Raw genomic sequence first — 17874 nt, 5'->3', positions numbered from 1 at the left:
CAGGTGGAGGAGCTATAGTTGGCGAACTCTTCTGGCCTGAAGTAATGAACTTGATCTCTCTATACCAAGCAGCAGGGTTTTCGGATTTCATATTTTGAATCCTGTTGTGATAGTAGTCTTTTTTAGCATCAGAAATTTTGCGGATGATCATATTTCTGACTGATTTCCACCGGGGATCACCTTTGCCAAACAGTTTTTGTCTCTCATTGATCAGGGCTTTGATATCATCTGTCATCCATGGTCTATCTTCTATATGAAGCTTTACTGTCCGTGTAGGAAAGTGGTCGCTGATAGCTGCATTAAGTGTCTCATACATAGCATTACACTTGCTCTGAGGATCATTAGCCGAGTAAACTTCGGTCCAATCATGCGCAATAATCCACTGTCCAAATTCCCGAACAGAGGATTCTTTCATGGGTCTAATTGATTTCTTCACGGTGACATTGTGTTTGGTGAGACTAGGAAGAGGTTTCCACAAAACAACATTATGATCAGTCCTACGCCCGAATGGTGGAAACGTGTCAGGAGTTTCATACTGTTTGGAAACATTGGTGACTATTTTGTCTAGAATAGCATTACCTCGGGTAGGCTTGTTTACTACTTGTGCGAAACCTCCAGTAGCTAATCGCTCGATGTCAATGCGATTAACGTCACCAGCAATCGTGATACCAGCATTAGGGTATTTGGTGCTGATGATATCTATAGACTGTTGCAAGTGGTCAAGCAACAAATCAACATGAGGATCATCAGGTGGAGAATAAACGGCACAATAATACAAAGATGTTATAGATCGTGGAAGGAATGCTGGTCTTATTTGCATCCACACGACCTCCAATTCGTCTGGAACCTGAATGTCAACAGTTTTTGGATGCAGTGAGTCACGAATATACAGGGCGACTCCTCCGTGGATACGATTTTCACGCGGTTTAGAAAACAAAGTAAAGTTATCCACTTGCAAGTGATCTAGCGAGGAATCTGGCTTGATCCATGTTTCTGATATACATGCAATATCAACAGAGTGATCATGAATGAACGATCTAAATTCATCCATCTTGTTGTTAACTGACATTGGGTTGCAAACAACAACAGTTGGAAATTTGTCTTTACGTGTAATAAGTTTGGGAATAGCAGTGAGATTGGAGAGAGTGGCTCCCCTCTGATCCGATACTTTAGTCTATCTTGAAGGATTGGTAACAGGAATACGCCTGTGGATGTGCGTGCCTCCTCTCCGTCCACGTCGGCGTTCATACTTTTTAAGCCAATTAAGATCAACATTGGGCTCAGTGAGACTTGCATTATGATATCTAAAGTCTAACAGCTCATTGCGAGAATAGCGATACTCCGTACTGTGGTCACTATTTAGTACGGGTGAAGAGATTGAATACAAAATAGTGAGTTCATTTGAATGACATGCTGTAGCTCTGTGAGTAAGTCTATAGAATTATACTAAACGTACTACGATGAAAATGAAAATATAGATGCAAAAATGGGACCGATTCAAAATAAATTCCTCTTTTCAGAAAACGTACCCTTAATAAGTTATGGTTAGTATTAATATTGCTCATTTTAATGTGATCGTACTATTAAATATTGAATGTAAATTAACATGACAGTTAGGTTTGATAGTATCACACTAACGCAAAATCATATAAATAATAATTAGTATTTCGTATGTCTGGAAAGAAAAATATACGTACATATGTGTTTGCTATAAAGTTTATTTATGCTACGGCACACACCGCAGTATTTTCCTTTACATACTGGTGTGAGTGGAGTTCAAGTAATAGTACCTAACATACGATTTTAAATAATATAAACTGTAAGTCATCAATTCTCGCACTAGTCTTTCAAAGAAGTAAAAATGCACAAAATGCTAAATTTCTAGGATAAAACGTCTTGATATAAGATCTCTGCAAAGTTGAGCCCGCTAGTATATATACACACCGCAGTGGTGAGAATATGCACAAGTTTAAACTGTAAACAAAATGATCTAATGTCATAAATTCTTAGGAAGATTTGGCCTTTCATATTTCCCAGTACATTTCGAGACAGCAATATCTTATGTTATAAGATCCTTTGAAAGATTGAACATAAACTAAAAATGCAAACATTCAAATCCGCAAGGACAATGTTCTATAACCCCAATATGCTTGTACACCCATCGAGTGACCTTTATATTCAATGGGTACCTAAACTCATACGCGAGTCAAGTGTTGTGATATCATATTTAAATGGAGCTTATGGAACTATGGCATGGTAGATGAGGCAACTTGTACTCATAGTAATAGGCTTTGAACCGTCTTTCCACTATACAGCTGACAAGTAATTAAAGATGAAAAAGGGTCGTATAGGTTTCATAAGAAAAATCGTACTTACTTTCGATCATTTATTTCCAAAATGCCCTGTCATATTTGCTTGTGAAATTAGACCTAAGTTTTTTCTTTTGTACCTAGTTTTACGATTGACATAACCGTCTTTACCATAAAAACCAGCATTGATATTAAACCACCTGGACGGGATCTGAAGTATTGGCTTCTAATATTCAAAAGTGTCTTTTTATGATACTGTAAAATATTCATTGGTTTTTTTCTTATTTTATGATGTCATTCACTATAGTGGGTATTTCTTGTACTGTTCGAACGGCATTTTGTTCATTTAAAATCAAGTATCTTTCCATTTAATTACAAGATTGTAGAAATATCTTGAACAATTTCAGAACCTAAACAAAATGTGTACTCTTTTAAACTCAAGACCAGGTTACAAAGGAGAACAAAAGCTATAATAATTATAATTAATAGCTTCATATTGGCGACCATGTGTTTTACAGTATAGGCATATCAGGATGTATAATTACTTTATTAAGATTTCACAAAGCTTACAAAGGTTCCTATTATTCAGTATACTATTACGTTCTTCACAATAGCGGTAACATATCAGCATGTTGTTCTCTATACAAAACAACCTGTAGGCAATTCCGACAATCTTCCACTCAACAAATCGCACGCCCACTAATACACCCAGAGTGTTCCATAGCACTATACTTAATCTAATTTATCATTGAATAGGATGTCCATATATTATTATCCATCACTATGTACATCCGATAAAGAATGGAGCGTTTTCTCTTCTCTCGGACAGGACAAAAACCCTATCGGCATTTTCTCTTGCGTCGACTAAGAAGCCATGTAGTTAAAGTTGTTTTTTACATTATTAGTAGACCATGGTTCCTAGTAAAGTAGTGTATGCAAAAAGCCGTGGGCATCCCTACAGACCAGTACTTGAAGGAGTTGATCGTACCCGCTGGGTTGATGTCTGTGAGAAGGCAAAGGTCCGGTCATTGAAGACATGGATTGCATTATTAACAACTAAACCACACTGTATCTCCTAATGCTTTTTGAAATTAACACTATAGAAACAGGATATTGAAAGAAATGTATGTGAACAATACGAATTCATCTTAACGGAATGTTCTTTCCTTTTTTCAACGGTTCTTTTTTGTGACATAATGAGATGTTATTATCTGAGGTTATATATAGGCATTGCATCCTGCAGAAAAATTTTAAGCATTTCCTAGTATGCTAAGTATAAAAGAATTTAACTCTGAATCGTGCAACAGTTTGTAATATTTTAAAACACACATTCTCCAGATTGTAACAAAGACGATCTACTTATGTAATATTACGCTTTACAAATATGTATTCATACATGTTAAAACCTTATAGCGTGGTATCTATTTCCGAAACCATAGCGTTAATGTTCCATAAAACGATCTAAGTAATCACAAACTGTAATGCAACAAAAATGCGTGACTTGGGAATACGTGAAGGACAGTATTGCTCTGGAATCCCTATTGTCTTAAGATTTATCAAGTGTCGGTATAGGAAACCGCATAAGCTCGACGCGAATTTTACAGATTATGCGCGTTGGCATCATGCGTTACTGTGTTCTTATTCTGGACATTAGTGATGCTTTATGGATACTAATTTAAACAAATCTTTATGTAAATTGCTCCAATGTTGGTAAAACGATGTTCATTACTTGAGCTACAGTCTGGACTTGGTCGTTGTTACCGTATTACTAATGATGTTATTTTTTAAGTGTTCAATATTAATGACAATCATGATCCATAGTTTACACAACCCTTAAGGAGTAACAGTACCTCCCGCGATATACATCTTTAGACTAGCCTCTAATAGAACCTTCATTACTCATATACGATAGCTGAAAGCTTTATTGTAATTGTTTATTGTTCACTAGAGTATCCCCAGTAAGACCATTATTTAGTTCTTTCAAACACAATTCCAATAAAATAATGCTTGTTATGTACTTCCAGATGATAACTGCATGGTGGTGACTTCAGCAGATAAAATACTCTTACCAGCCTTTGAAATCAGTTTTCCGGACTTCTGTTTATTCGGACGACCAGGGTTCAAGCGTTCAATATAAGAACTTCCTAATATAAATTCGTCGCGGATTTTTAAACGGAAATGTCCATTTAGCCCGTACGTCCGAGAGACCGCAGAGGCTATGACTTACACATCAGTATCGTTTACATTTTATCTGTGCTGTAAATATCAATAAAGTTTCGATTTTATTCTAAAGTTGACCGTATTCTAATATACAAACCCATATTGAATAAATCCATTGGTAAATCTTGTTTTAGAAATTTCATATTCCGATCGGAAAACTTTATCAGTAATGTGCTGATCTAGCAACACTCCCTCTCATCTCCAGATTAAATAATGTTTTGATGACGTTGGTATAATTATAGTTGCAAAATCATAGTATTCGAATTGTGCTAATGATATTACCAGCTTGTACCGATAATGAAATAATTGCAAATATTGCTTTAATATAGATAGACCATCATTTGCTCGACACTACACTTGCTCTAAACAGAAAACTCTAACCATAACCCTATCGCCTTAACCATATTATATTGAAAGTCACAAGTAATGGGCTATTCCCGTTGAAATTCATTCACCCCCTATGGAAGACATGACCTTAATCTCCAATACAGGGAATGTGCATTTCAAATGGAGTTACCTGAATGTGTGACTCCATTTGAAATCTGCACTCCCTGTGTGGAAGATTAAGACCATGTCTTCCATAGCGGGTGTGTGGATTTCAAGTGCAATAGCATTGCGTATCGAACAAGCGGAGGATTATTGCGTTAATATAGTCCTTATTTCCATTTCATCTTACATTCATAAGCTAGCCTATATTCATTTTCATTTTATGGTATTGCTGTGTGTATATCTATCCGCCCTTCTTGTAATTCGACAAACATTTCCATATAAATATTTCTGTTGTTCTTTCTCCTCCCTCCTGAGTTAACTCTTCCCTTTCAATTAGGTTCTTACGCTATACAACGTATTCATATATCTTTGGAGGGTTTAAAGATTTTGATAATGAATGCTGCACCATGTCTTATAGGCTGGACCAGAATTAGTTTCTTCATCTTATTTCAAGTAATCATGGAGGCTGGGTTGAAAGGCATACAGTAGGCAAAATTGAGTTGTGTTTATTGAATTTTTGTAGTGGTATGTGCAAACAGAATGATAGTATGTCGATTTTCTGTGATATATTGGAACTTAGATGACGGCTTGAAGAGATTGAATACAAAATAGTGTGTTCATTTGAATGGCATGATGTAGCTCTGTGAGTAAGTCTATAGAATTATACTAAACCCACTGCGATTTAAAATGGAAATATAGATGCAAAAATGGGACCGATTCAAAATAAATTCTTCTTTTCAGCAACCGTACCCTTAATAAGTATGATTAGTATTAATAATGCTCAATTTATTGTGATCGCACTATGAAATATTGAATGTAAATTACCATGACAGTTAGGTTTGATAGAATCACACTAACGCAAAATCATATAAATAATAATTAGTATTTCGTATGTCTGGAAAGAAAAATATACGTACATATGTCTTTGCTATAAAGTTTATTTATGCTACGACACACACCGCTGTATTTCCCTTTACATACTGATGTGAGTAGGTTCAAGTAATAGTACCTAACATTTGATTTAAACAAAATAAGCTATAAGCCATCAATTCTAGCACTATAGTCTTTCAAAGAAGTAAAAATGCACAAAATGCTAAATTTGTAGGATAAAACGTCTTGATATAAGATCTCTGCAAAGTTGAGCCCTGTAGTATATTATACTCCGCAGTGGTAAAAATATGCACAAGTTTAAACTGTAAACAAAATGATCTAATGTCATAGATTCTTAGGAAGATTTAGCCTTCCATATTTCCCAGTACATTTCTAGACAGTAATATCTCATGTTATAAGATCCTTTGAAAGATTGATCATAAACTAAAAATGCAAACATTCAAATCCGGAAGGACAAAGTTCTATAACTCCAATATGCATGTATACTTATCGAGTGACCTTTATATTCAATGGGTACCTAAACTCATACGCGAGTCAAGTGTTGTGATATCATATTTAAATGGAGCTTATGGAACTATGGCATGATAGATGAGGCAACTTGTACTCATAGTAATAGGCTTTGAACCGTCTTTCCACTATACAGCTGACAAGTAATTAAAGATGAAAAAGGGTCGTATAGGTTTCATAAGAAAAATCGTACTTACTTTCGATCATTTATTTCCAAAATGCCCTGTCATATTTGCTTGTGAAATTAGACCTAAGTTTTTTCTTTTTGTACCTAGTTTTACGATTGACATAACCGTCTTTACCATAAAAGCCAGCATTGATATTAAACCACCTGGACGGGATCTGAAGTATTGGCTTCTAATATTCAAAAGTGTCTTTTTATGATACTGTAAAATATTCATTGTTTTTTTTTCTTATTTTATGATGTCATTCACTATAGTGGGTATTTCTTGTACTGTTCGAACGGCATTTTGTTCATTTAAAATCAAGTATCTTTCCATTTATGACAAGATTGTAGAAATATCTTGAACAATTTCAGAACCTAAACAAAATGTGTACTCTTTTAAACTCAAGACCAGGTTACAAAGGAGAACAAAAGCTATAATAATTATAATTAATAGCTTCATATTGGCGACCATGTGTTTTACAGTATAGGCATATCAGGATGTATAATTACTTTATTAAGATTTCACAAAGCTTACAAAGGTTCCTATTATTCAGTATACTATTACGTTCTTCACAATAGCGGTAACATATCAGCATGTTGTTCTCTATACAAAACAACCTGTAGGCAATTCCGACAATCTTCCACTCAACAAATCGCACGCCCACTAATACACCCAGAGTGTTCCATAGCACTATACTTAATCTAATTTATCATTGAATAGGATGTCCATATATTATTATCCATCACTATGTACATCCGATAAAGAATGGAGCGTTTTCTCTTCTCTCGGACAGGACAAAAACCCTATCGGCATTTTCTCTTGCGTCGACTAAGAAGCCATGTAGTTAAAGTTGTTTTTTACATTCGTAGTAGACCATGGTTCCTAGTAAAGTAGTGTATGCAAAAAGCCGTGGGCATCCCTACAGACCAGTACTTGAAGGAGTTGATCGTAGCCGCTGGGTTGATGTCTGTGAGAAGGCAAAGGTCCGGTCATGGTTTGCATTATTAACAACTAAACCACACTGTATCTCCTAATGCTTTTTGTAATTTACACTATAGAAACAGGATATTGAAAGAAATGTATGTGAACAATACGAATTCATCTTAACGGAATGTTCTTTCCTTTTTTCAACGGTTCTTTTTTGTGACATAATGAGATGTTATTATCTGAGGTTATATATAGGCATTGCATCCTGCAGAAAAATGTTAAGCATTTCCTAGTATGCTAAGTATAAAAGAATTTAACTCTGAATCGTGCAACAGTTTGTAATATTTTAAAACACACATTCTCCAGATTGTAACAAAGACGATCTACTTATGTAATATTACGCTTTACAAATATGTATTCATACATGTTAAAACCTTATAGCGTGGTATCTATTTCCGAAACCATAGCGTTAATGTTCCATAAAACGATCTAAGTAATCACAAACTGTAATGCAACAAAATGCGTGACTTGGGAATACGTGAAGGACAGTATTGCTCTGGAATCCCTATTGTCTTAAGATTTATCAAGTGTCGGTATAGGAAACCCGGCATTGGAGACCATTTATAAGAGCTGATTTTATGACTAAATTTGGTTGAAGCTATGCACCACACAAATCGCTAGTTGGTTTACATGGACACCCGGTAATTCACTTCATTGGGGGTAATACATGTTAAGCAAGCCGGAGAAGCAACAGCAAGAAAGAACAAGAACAACAACGAGATAACAACAATAGTAGCAGCATCAACAATATACATAGTCATAACATGAGCTTAAACAAACATCGCTTTTAGAGGAAACCATAGATCTAGAAAGCTGCAATATTAAAATGTCATCTCGTTAATTTTGGTTAAAAACAAATTAACAATTAGCTCATTTTGAGTTTAAATATAATTGTTCAAGGAAGTGAAATGTATCACTATTCTAGAGTTACGTTGACCAGTAATAGTCACATTGAGTCCACATGATAGAATAGATCTACCGTAAAACCTCGTCTACAAGCATATAGAGTGTTTTTTGATGAAAGTTAAATTAATATGAAGCAGTCGTAAATATGCCAATACAATACATTGGTATTACAAGAGTACTTGTTTGTATATGCTTGTCTTGGTAATTTATTTGCTCAAACTCCATAATGTTATAATTTGTTTCGATGGATGGCGCCTGTATTAATTTGGCTTTCATTAAAAAAACTCTATATGCTTTTACGGTATATCCAGTATTGCCGCTTGACCGCATAAGCTCGACGCGAATTTTACAGATTATGCGCGTTGGCATCATGCGTTACTGTGTTCTTATTCTGGACATTAGTGATGCTTTATGGATACTAATTTAAACAAATCTTTATGTAAATTGCTCCAATGTTGGTAAAACGATGTTCATTACTTGAGCTACAGTCTGGACTTGGTCGTTGTTACCGTATTACTAATGATGTTATTTTTTAAGTGTTCAATATTAATGACAATCATGATCCATAGTTTACACAACCCTTAAGGAGTAACAGTACCTCCCGCGATATACATCTTTAGACTAGCCTCTAATAGAACCTTCATTACTCATATACGATAGCTGAAAGCTTTATTGTAATTGTTTATTGTTCACTAGAGTATCCCCAGTAAGACCATTATTTAGTTCTTTCAAACACAATTCCAATAAAATAATGCTTGTTATGTACTTCCAGATGATAACTGCATGGTGGTGACTTCAGCAGATAAAATACTCTTACCAGCCTTTGAAATCAGTTTTCCGGACTTCTGTTTATTCGGACGACCAGGGTTCAAGCGTTCAATATAAGAACTTCCTAATATAAATTCGTCGCGGATTTTTAAACGGAAATGTCCATTTAGCCCGTACGTCCGAGAGACCGCAGAGGCTATGACTTACACATCAGTATCGTTTACATTTTATCTGTGCTGTAAATATCAATAAAGTTTCGATTTTATATTCTAAAGTTGACCGTATTCTAATATACAAACCCATATTGAATAAATCCATTGGTAAATCTTGTTTTAGAAATTTCATATTCCGATCGGAAAACTTTATCAGTAATGTGCTGATCTAGCAACACTCCCACTCTCATCTCCAGATTAAATAATGTTTTGATGACGTTGGTATAATTATAGTTGCAAAATCATAGTATTCGAATTGTGCTAATGATATTACCAGCTTGTACCGATAATGAAATAATTGCAAATATTGCTTTAATATAGATAGACCATCATTTGCTCGACACTACACTTGTTCTAAACAGAAAACTCTAACCATTACCCTATCGCCTTAACCATACTGAAAGTCATAAGTAATGGGCTATTCCAGTTGAAATCCTTACACCCCCTATGGAAGACATGACCTTAATCTCCAATACAGGGAATGTGAATTTCAAATGGAGTTACCTGAATGGGTGACTCCAATTGAAATCTGCACTCCCTGTGTGGAAGATTAAGATCATGTCTTCCATAGCGGGTGTGTGGATTTCAACGGGAATAGCATTGCGTGTCGAACAAGCGGAGGATTGTGTTAATATATTATTATCCTTATTTCCATTTCATCTTACATTCATAAGCTAGCCTATATTCATTTTCATTTTATAGTATTCCTGTGTGTATATCTATCCGCCCTTCTTGTAATTCGACAACCATTTCCATATAAATATTTCTGTTGTTCTTTCTCCTCCCCCCTGAGTTAACTCTTCCCTTTCAATTAGGTTCTTACGCTATACAACGTATTCATATATCTTTGGAGGGTTTAAATATTTTGTTTATGAATGCTGCACCATGTCTTATAGGCTGGACCAGAAAGAGTTTCTTCATCTTATTTCAAGTAATCATGGAGGCTGGGTTGAAAGGCATACAGTAGGCAAAATTGAGTTGTGTTTATTGAATTTTTGTGGTGGTATGTGCAAACAGAATGAAAGTATGTCGATTTTCTGTGATATATTGGGACTCAAATGACGGCTTGAAGAGATTGAATACAAAATAGTGCGTTCATTGGAATGACATGATGTAGCTCTGTGAGTAAGTCTATAGAATTATATTAAACTCAATACGATAAAAATGAAAATATAGATGCAAAAATGGGACCGATTCAAAATAAATTCTTCTTTTCAGCAACCGTACCCTTAACAGCTATGGGTAGTATTAATAATGCTCAATTTATTGTGATCGTACTATGTAAATTACCATGACAGTAAGGTTTGATAGAATCACACTAACGCAAAATCATATAAATAATAATTAGTATTTCGTATGTCTGGAAAGAAAAATATACGTACATATGTCTTTGCTATAAAGTTTATTTATGCTACGACACACACCGCTGTATTTCCCTTTACATACTGATGTGAGTAGGTTCAAGTAATAGTACCTAACATTTGATTTAAACAATATATACTTTAAGCCATCAATTCTCGCACTATAGTCTTTCAAACAAGTAAAAATGCACAAAATGCTCAATTTGTAGGATAAAACGTCCTGATATAAGATCGCTGCAAAGTTGAGCCCTGTAGTATACTCCGCAGTGGTGAGCATATGCATAAGTTTAAACTGTAAACAAATGATCTAATGTCATAGATTCTTAGGAAGATTTAGCCTTTCATATTTCCCAGTACATTTAAAGTCCTTCAAAGAAGTAAAAATGTACAAAATGCTAAACTTCTAGGATAAAACGTCTTGATATAAGATATCTGTAAAGTTGAGCCCTGTAGTATATATACTCCGCAGTGGTGAGAATATGCATAAGTTTAAACTGTAAACAAAATGATCTAATGTCATAGATTCCTAGGAAGATTTAGCCTTCCATATTTCCTAGTACATTTCGAGACAGCAGTTTCTTATGTTATAAGATCCTTTGAAAGATTGATCATAAACTAAAAATTCAAACATTCAAATGCAAGGACAAAGTTCTGTTTTGTTTTTTACATTATTAGTAGACCATGGTTCCTAGTAAAGTAGTGTATGCAAAAAGCCGTGGGCATCCCTACAGACCAGTACTTGAAGGAGTTGATCGTAGCCGCTGGGTTGATGTCTGTGAGAAGGCAAAGGTCCGGTCATTGAATACATCGATTGCATTATGAACAACTAAACCACAGTATACTTCCTAATGCTTTTTTTTTGGTAATTTACATAGAAACAGGATATTGAATGAAATGTATGAGAACAATACGAATTCATCTTAACGGAATGTTCTTTCCTTTTTTCAACGGTTCTTTTTTGTGACATAATGAGATGTTATTTCTGAGGTTATAAATATGTTTCATATCCTGCAGAAAAATGTGAAGCATTTCACGGTAGGTGTATGGTATTTAAGAATTTCACACTGTATCGTGCAAATGTTACATTCTGTAATATTTTAAAATACACATTCTCAAGATTGTAACAAAGACGATCTACTTATGTAATATTACGCTTTACAAATATGCATTCATACCTGTTACAACTTTAGAGCGTGGTGTATCTTTCAAAACCAAACATAGTGTAAACGTTCCATAAAACGTTCTAAGTAATCACAAAATGTAATGTAAAGATCAGATGCACAAAATGCGTGACTTGGGAATACGTGAAGGACAATATTACTCTAGAGTCACTATTGTCTCAAGATTGATCAAGTGTCGGTAATAATTTTTTTTACCAGAGTATCCCCCGTAAGACTGTTATTCAGTTCTTTAAAACACAATTTCAATAAAACAATTTTTGTTATGTACTTCCAGATGATAACCACGTGGTGGTGACTTCAGCAGATAAAATTCTCTTACTAGCCTTTGAAATCAGTTTTCCGGACTTCTGTTTATTCGGGCGACCAGGATTCAACCGTTCAATATAAGAACTTCCTAATATAAATTCGTCGCGGATTTTCAAACGGAAATGTCCATTTAGCCCGTACGTCCGAGAGACCGCAGAGGCTATGGCTTACACGTCAGTATCGTTTACATTTTATCTGTGCTGTAAATATCAACAAAGTTTCGATCTTATTCTAAAGTTGACAGTATCCTAATGTAAAAACCCATATTGAATAAAACAATAGGTAAATCTTGTTTTACAAGTCAAATAATTTACGTTTTAGAAGTTTCATCTTCCGATCGGAAGACTTCATCAGTAATGAGTTGATCTAGCAACACTCCTACTGTCATCTCCAGATTGAATAATGTTTTTACCAGTTTGTACCGGTAATAGAATAATTGCAAATATTACTTTAATGTCTGTAGACCATCGTTTGCTCAACACTCCACTTGTTCTAAACAGCAAACTCTAACCATAACCATATCGCCTTAACCATATTGAAAGTCATAAGTAATGGGCTATTCCCGTTGAAATCCTTACACCCCCTATGGAAGACATGACCTTTATCTCCAATACAGGGAATGTGAATTTCAAATGGAGTTACCTGAATGGGTGACTCCAATTGAAATCTGCACTCCCTGTGTGGAAGATTAAGATCATGTCTTCCATAGGGGGTGTGGGGATTTCAAGTGGAATAGCATTGCGTATCGAACAAGCGGAGGATTGTGTTAATATATTATTATCCTTATTTCCATTTCATCTTACATTCATAAGCTAACCTATATTCATTTTCATTTTATGGTATTCCTGTGTGTATATCTATCCGCCCTTCTTGTAATTCGACAAACATTTCCATATAAATATTTCTGTTGTTCTTTCTCCTCCCTCCTGAGTTAACTCTTCCCTTTCAATTAGGTTCTTACGCTATACAACGTATTCATATATCTTTGGAGGGTTTAAAGATTTTGTTTATTAATGCTGCACCATGTCTTATAAGCTGGACCAGAATTAGTTTCTTCATCTTATTTCAAGTAATCATGGAGGCTGGGTTGAAAGGCATACAGTAGGCAAAATTGAGTTGTGTTTATTGAATTTTTGTGGTGGTATGTGCAAACAGAATGATAGTATGTCGATTTTCTGTGATATATTGGAACTCAAATGACGGCTTGAAGAGATTGAATACAAAATAGTGAGTTCATTTGAATGGCATGATGTAGCTCTGTGAGTAAGTCTATAGAATTATACTAAACGTACTACGATGAAAATGAAAATATAGATGCAAAAATGGGACCGATTCAAAATAAATTCCTCTTTTCAGAAAACGTACCCTTAATAAGTTATGGTTAGTATTAATATTGCTCATTTTAATGTGATCGTACTATTAAATATTGAATGTAAATTAACATGACAGTTAGGTTTGATAGTATCACACTAACGCAAAATCATATAAATAATAATTAGTATTTCGTATGTCTGGAAAGAAAAATATACGTACATATGTGTTTGCTATAAAGTTTATTTATGCTACGACACACACCGCAGTATTTTCCGTTACATACTGGTGTGAGTGGAGTTCAAGTAATAGTACCTAACATACGATTTTAAATAATATAAACTGTAAGTCATCAATTCTCGCACTAGTCTTTCAAAGAAGTAAAAATGCACAAATGCTAAATTTCTAGGATAAAACGTCTTGATATAAGATCTCTGCAAAGTTGAGCCCGCTAGTATATATACACACCGCAGTGGTGAGAATATGCACAAGTTTAAACTGTAAACAAAATGATCTAATGTCATAAATTCTTAGGAAGATTTGGCCTTTCATATTTCCCAGTACATTTCGAGACAGCAATATCTTATGTTATAAGATCCTTTGAAAGATTGAACATAAACTAAAAATGCAAACATTCAAATCCGCAAGGACAATGTTCTATAACCCCAATATGCTTGTACACCCATCGAGTGACCTTTATATTCAATGGGTACCTAAACTCATACGCGAGTCAAGTGTTGTGATATCATATTTAAATGGAGCTTATGGAACTATGGCATGATAGATGAGGCAACTTGTACTCATAGTAATAGGCTTTGAACCGTCTTTCCACTATACAGCTGACAAGTAATTAAAGATGAAAAAGGGTTGTATAGGTTTCATAAGAAAAATCGTACTTACTTTCGATCATTTATTTCCAAAATGCCCTGTCATATTTGCTTGTGAAATTAGACCTAAGTTTTTTTCTTTTGTACCTAGTTTTACCATTGACATAACCGTCTTTACCATAAAAGCCAGCATTGATATTAAACCACCTGGACGGGATCTGAAGTATTGGCTTCTAATATTCAAAAGTGTCTTTTTATGATACTGTAAAATATTCATTGGTTGTTTTCTTATTTTATGATGTCATTCACTATAGTGGGTATTTCTTGTACTGTTCGAACGGCATTTTGTTCATTTAAAATCAAGTATCTTTCCATTTATGACAAGATTGTAGAAATATCTTGAACAATTTTAGAACCTAAACAAAATGTGTACTCTTTTAAACTCAAGACCAGGTTACAAAGGAGAACAAAAGCTATAATAATTATAATTAATAGCTTCATATTGGCGACCATGTGTTTTACAGTATAGGCATATCAGGATGTATAATTACTTTATTAAGATTTCACAAAGCTTACAAAGGTTCCTATTATTCAGTATACTATTACGTTCTTCACAATAGCGGTAACATATCAGCATGTTGTTCTCTATACAAAACAACCTGTAGGCAATTCCGACAATCTTCCACTCAACAAATCGCACGCCCACTAATACACCCAGAGTGTTCCATAGCACTATACTTAATCTAATTTATCATTGAATAGGATGTCCATATATTATTATCCATCACTATGTACATCCGATAAAGAATGGAGCGTTTTCTCTTCTCTCGGACAGGACAAAAACCCTATCGGCATTTTCTCTTGCGTCGACTAAGAAGCCATGTAGTTAAAGTTGTTTTTTACATTATTAGTAGACCATGGTTCCTAGTAAAGTAGTGTATGCAAAAAAGCCGTGGGCATCCCTATAGACCAGTACTTGAAGGAGTTGATCGTAGCCGCTGGGTTGATGTATGTGAGAAGGCAAAGGTCCGGTCATTGAGGACATGGATTGCATTATTAACAACTAAACCACACTGTATCTCCTAATGCTTTTTGTAATTTACACTATAGAAACAGGATATTGAAAGAAATGTATGTGAACAATACGAATTCATCTTAACGGAATGTTCTTTCCTTTTTTCAACGGTTCTTTTTTGTGACATAATGAGATGTTATTATCTGAGGTTATATATAGGCATTGCATCCTGCAGAAAAATTTTAAGCATTTCCTAGTATGCTAAGTATAAAAGAATTTAACTCTGAATCGTGCAACAGTTTGTAATATTTTAAAACACACATTCTCCAGATTGTAACAAAGACGATCTACTTATGTAATATTACGCTTTACAAATATGTATTCATACATGTTAAAACCTTATAGCGTGGTATCTATTTCCGAAACCATAGCGTTAATGTTCCATAAAACGATCTAAGTAATCACAAACTGTAATGCAACAAAAATGCGTGACTTGGGAATACGTGAAGGACAGTATTGCTCTGGAATCCCTATTGTCTTAAGATTTATCAAGTGTCGGTATAGGAAACCCGGCATTGGAGACCATTTATAAGAGCTGATTTTAAGACTAAATTTGGTTGAAGCTATGCACCACACAAATCGCTAAATGATGGTAGTTGGTTTACATGGACACCCGGTAATTCACTTCATTGGGGGTAATACATGTTAAGCAAGCCGGAGAAGCAACAGCAAGAAAGAACAAGAACAACAACGAGATAACAACAATAGTAGCAGCATCAACAATATATATAGTCATAACATGAGCTTTAACAAACATCATTTTTAGAGGAAACCAAAGATGTAGAAAGCTGCAATATTAAAATGTCATCTTGTTAATTTTAGTTAAAAACAATTGCCTCATGATTTGAGGGTAAATATAATTGTTCAAGGAAGTGACATGTATCATCATTCTAGAGTTACGTTGACCAGTAATAGTCACATTGAGTCCACATGATCGAATAGATCTACCGTAAAACCTCGTCTACAAGCATATAGAGTGTTTTTGATGTTAAATTAATATGAAGCAGTCGTAAATATGCCAATACAATACATTGGTATTACAAGAGTACTTGTTTGTAAATGCTTGTCTTGGTAATTTATTTGCTCAAAATCCATAATGTTATAATTTTTTCGATGGAAAAACTCTATATGCGTTTAGACGAGGTTTTACGGTATATCCAGTATTGCCGCTTGACCGCGTATGCTCGACGCGAATTTTTACAGATAATGCGCGTTTGGCATCATGCGTTACTGTGTTCTTATTCTGGACATTAGTGATGCTGTATATATAATAATTTAAACAAATCTTTATGTAAATTGCTCCAATGTTGGTAAAACGATGTTCATTACTTGAGCTATAGTCTGGACTTGGTCGTTGTTACGGTATTACTAATGATGTCCTTTTTTAAGTGTTCACCATTAATGACAATCATGTTCCATAGTTTACACAACCCTTAAAGAGTAACAGTACCTCCCACGATATACATCTTTAGACTAGCCTCTAACAGAACCTTCATTACTCACTTAGGATAGTTGAAAGCTTTATTGTAATTGTTAAATGTTCACCAGAGTATCCCCAGTAAGACCGTTATTCAGTTCTTTAAAACACAATTTCAATAAAACAATTTTTGTTATGTACTTCCAGATGATAACCACGTGGTGGTGACTTCAGCAGATAAAATACTCTTACTAGCCTTTGAAATCAGTTTTCCGGACTTCTGTTTAATCGGGCGACCAGGATTCAGCCGTTCAATATAAGAACTTCCTAATATAAATTCATCGCGGATTTTCAAACGGAAATGTCCATTTAGCCCGTACGTCCGAGAGACCACAGAGGCTATGGCTTACACGTTAGCATCGTTTACATTTTATCTGTGCTGTAAATATCAATAAAGTTTCGATCTTATTCTAAAGTTGACAGTATCCTAATTTACAAACCCATATTGAATAAAGCCATTGGTAAATCTTGTTTTACAAGTCAAATAATTTACGTTTTAGAAGTTTCATCTTCCGATCGGAAAACTTTATCAGTAATGTGCTGATCTAGCAACACTCCCACTCTCATCTCCAGATTGAATAATGTTTTGATGACGTTGGTATAATTATATTTGCAAGATCATAGTATTCGAATTGTACTAATGATATTACCAGCTTGTACCGATAATAAAATAATTGCAAATATTGCTTTAATATAGGTAGACCATCGTATGTTCGAAACTCAACTTGTAATAAACAATAAACTCTAACAATAACCCTATCGCCTTAACCATATTGAAAGTCATAAGCAATGGGCTATTCCAGTTGAAATCCATACACCCCTATGGAAGACATGACCTTAATCTCCAATACAGGGAATGTGAATTTCAAATGGAGTTACC

At 34.7% G+C, this 17874-nt stretch overlaps 1 protein-coding gene across 2 annotated transcripts in view; it reads right to left on the bottom strand.

The window, feature by feature from the left end:
- The window catches only part of LOC140136030 (neuronal acetylcholine receptor subunit beta-4-like), a 155380-nt gene that overhangs the window by 12463 nt on the left and 125043 nt on the right, over positions 1 to 17874 (bottom strand). The window lies entirely within an intron of this gene.

This window comes from Amphiura filiformis, chromosome 16, assembly GCF_039555335.1.
Source record: "Amphiura filiformis chromosome 16, Afil_fr2py, whole genome shotgun sequence".
In the NCBI taxonomy this organism is placed as follows: domain Eukaryota; kingdom Metazoa; phylum Echinodermata; class Ophiuroidea; order Amphilepidida; family Amphiuridae; genus Amphiura; species Amphiura filiformis.
Note: the sequence above shows the minus strand (reverse complement) of the source record. Positions and strands in the feature narration are given on the sequence as shown.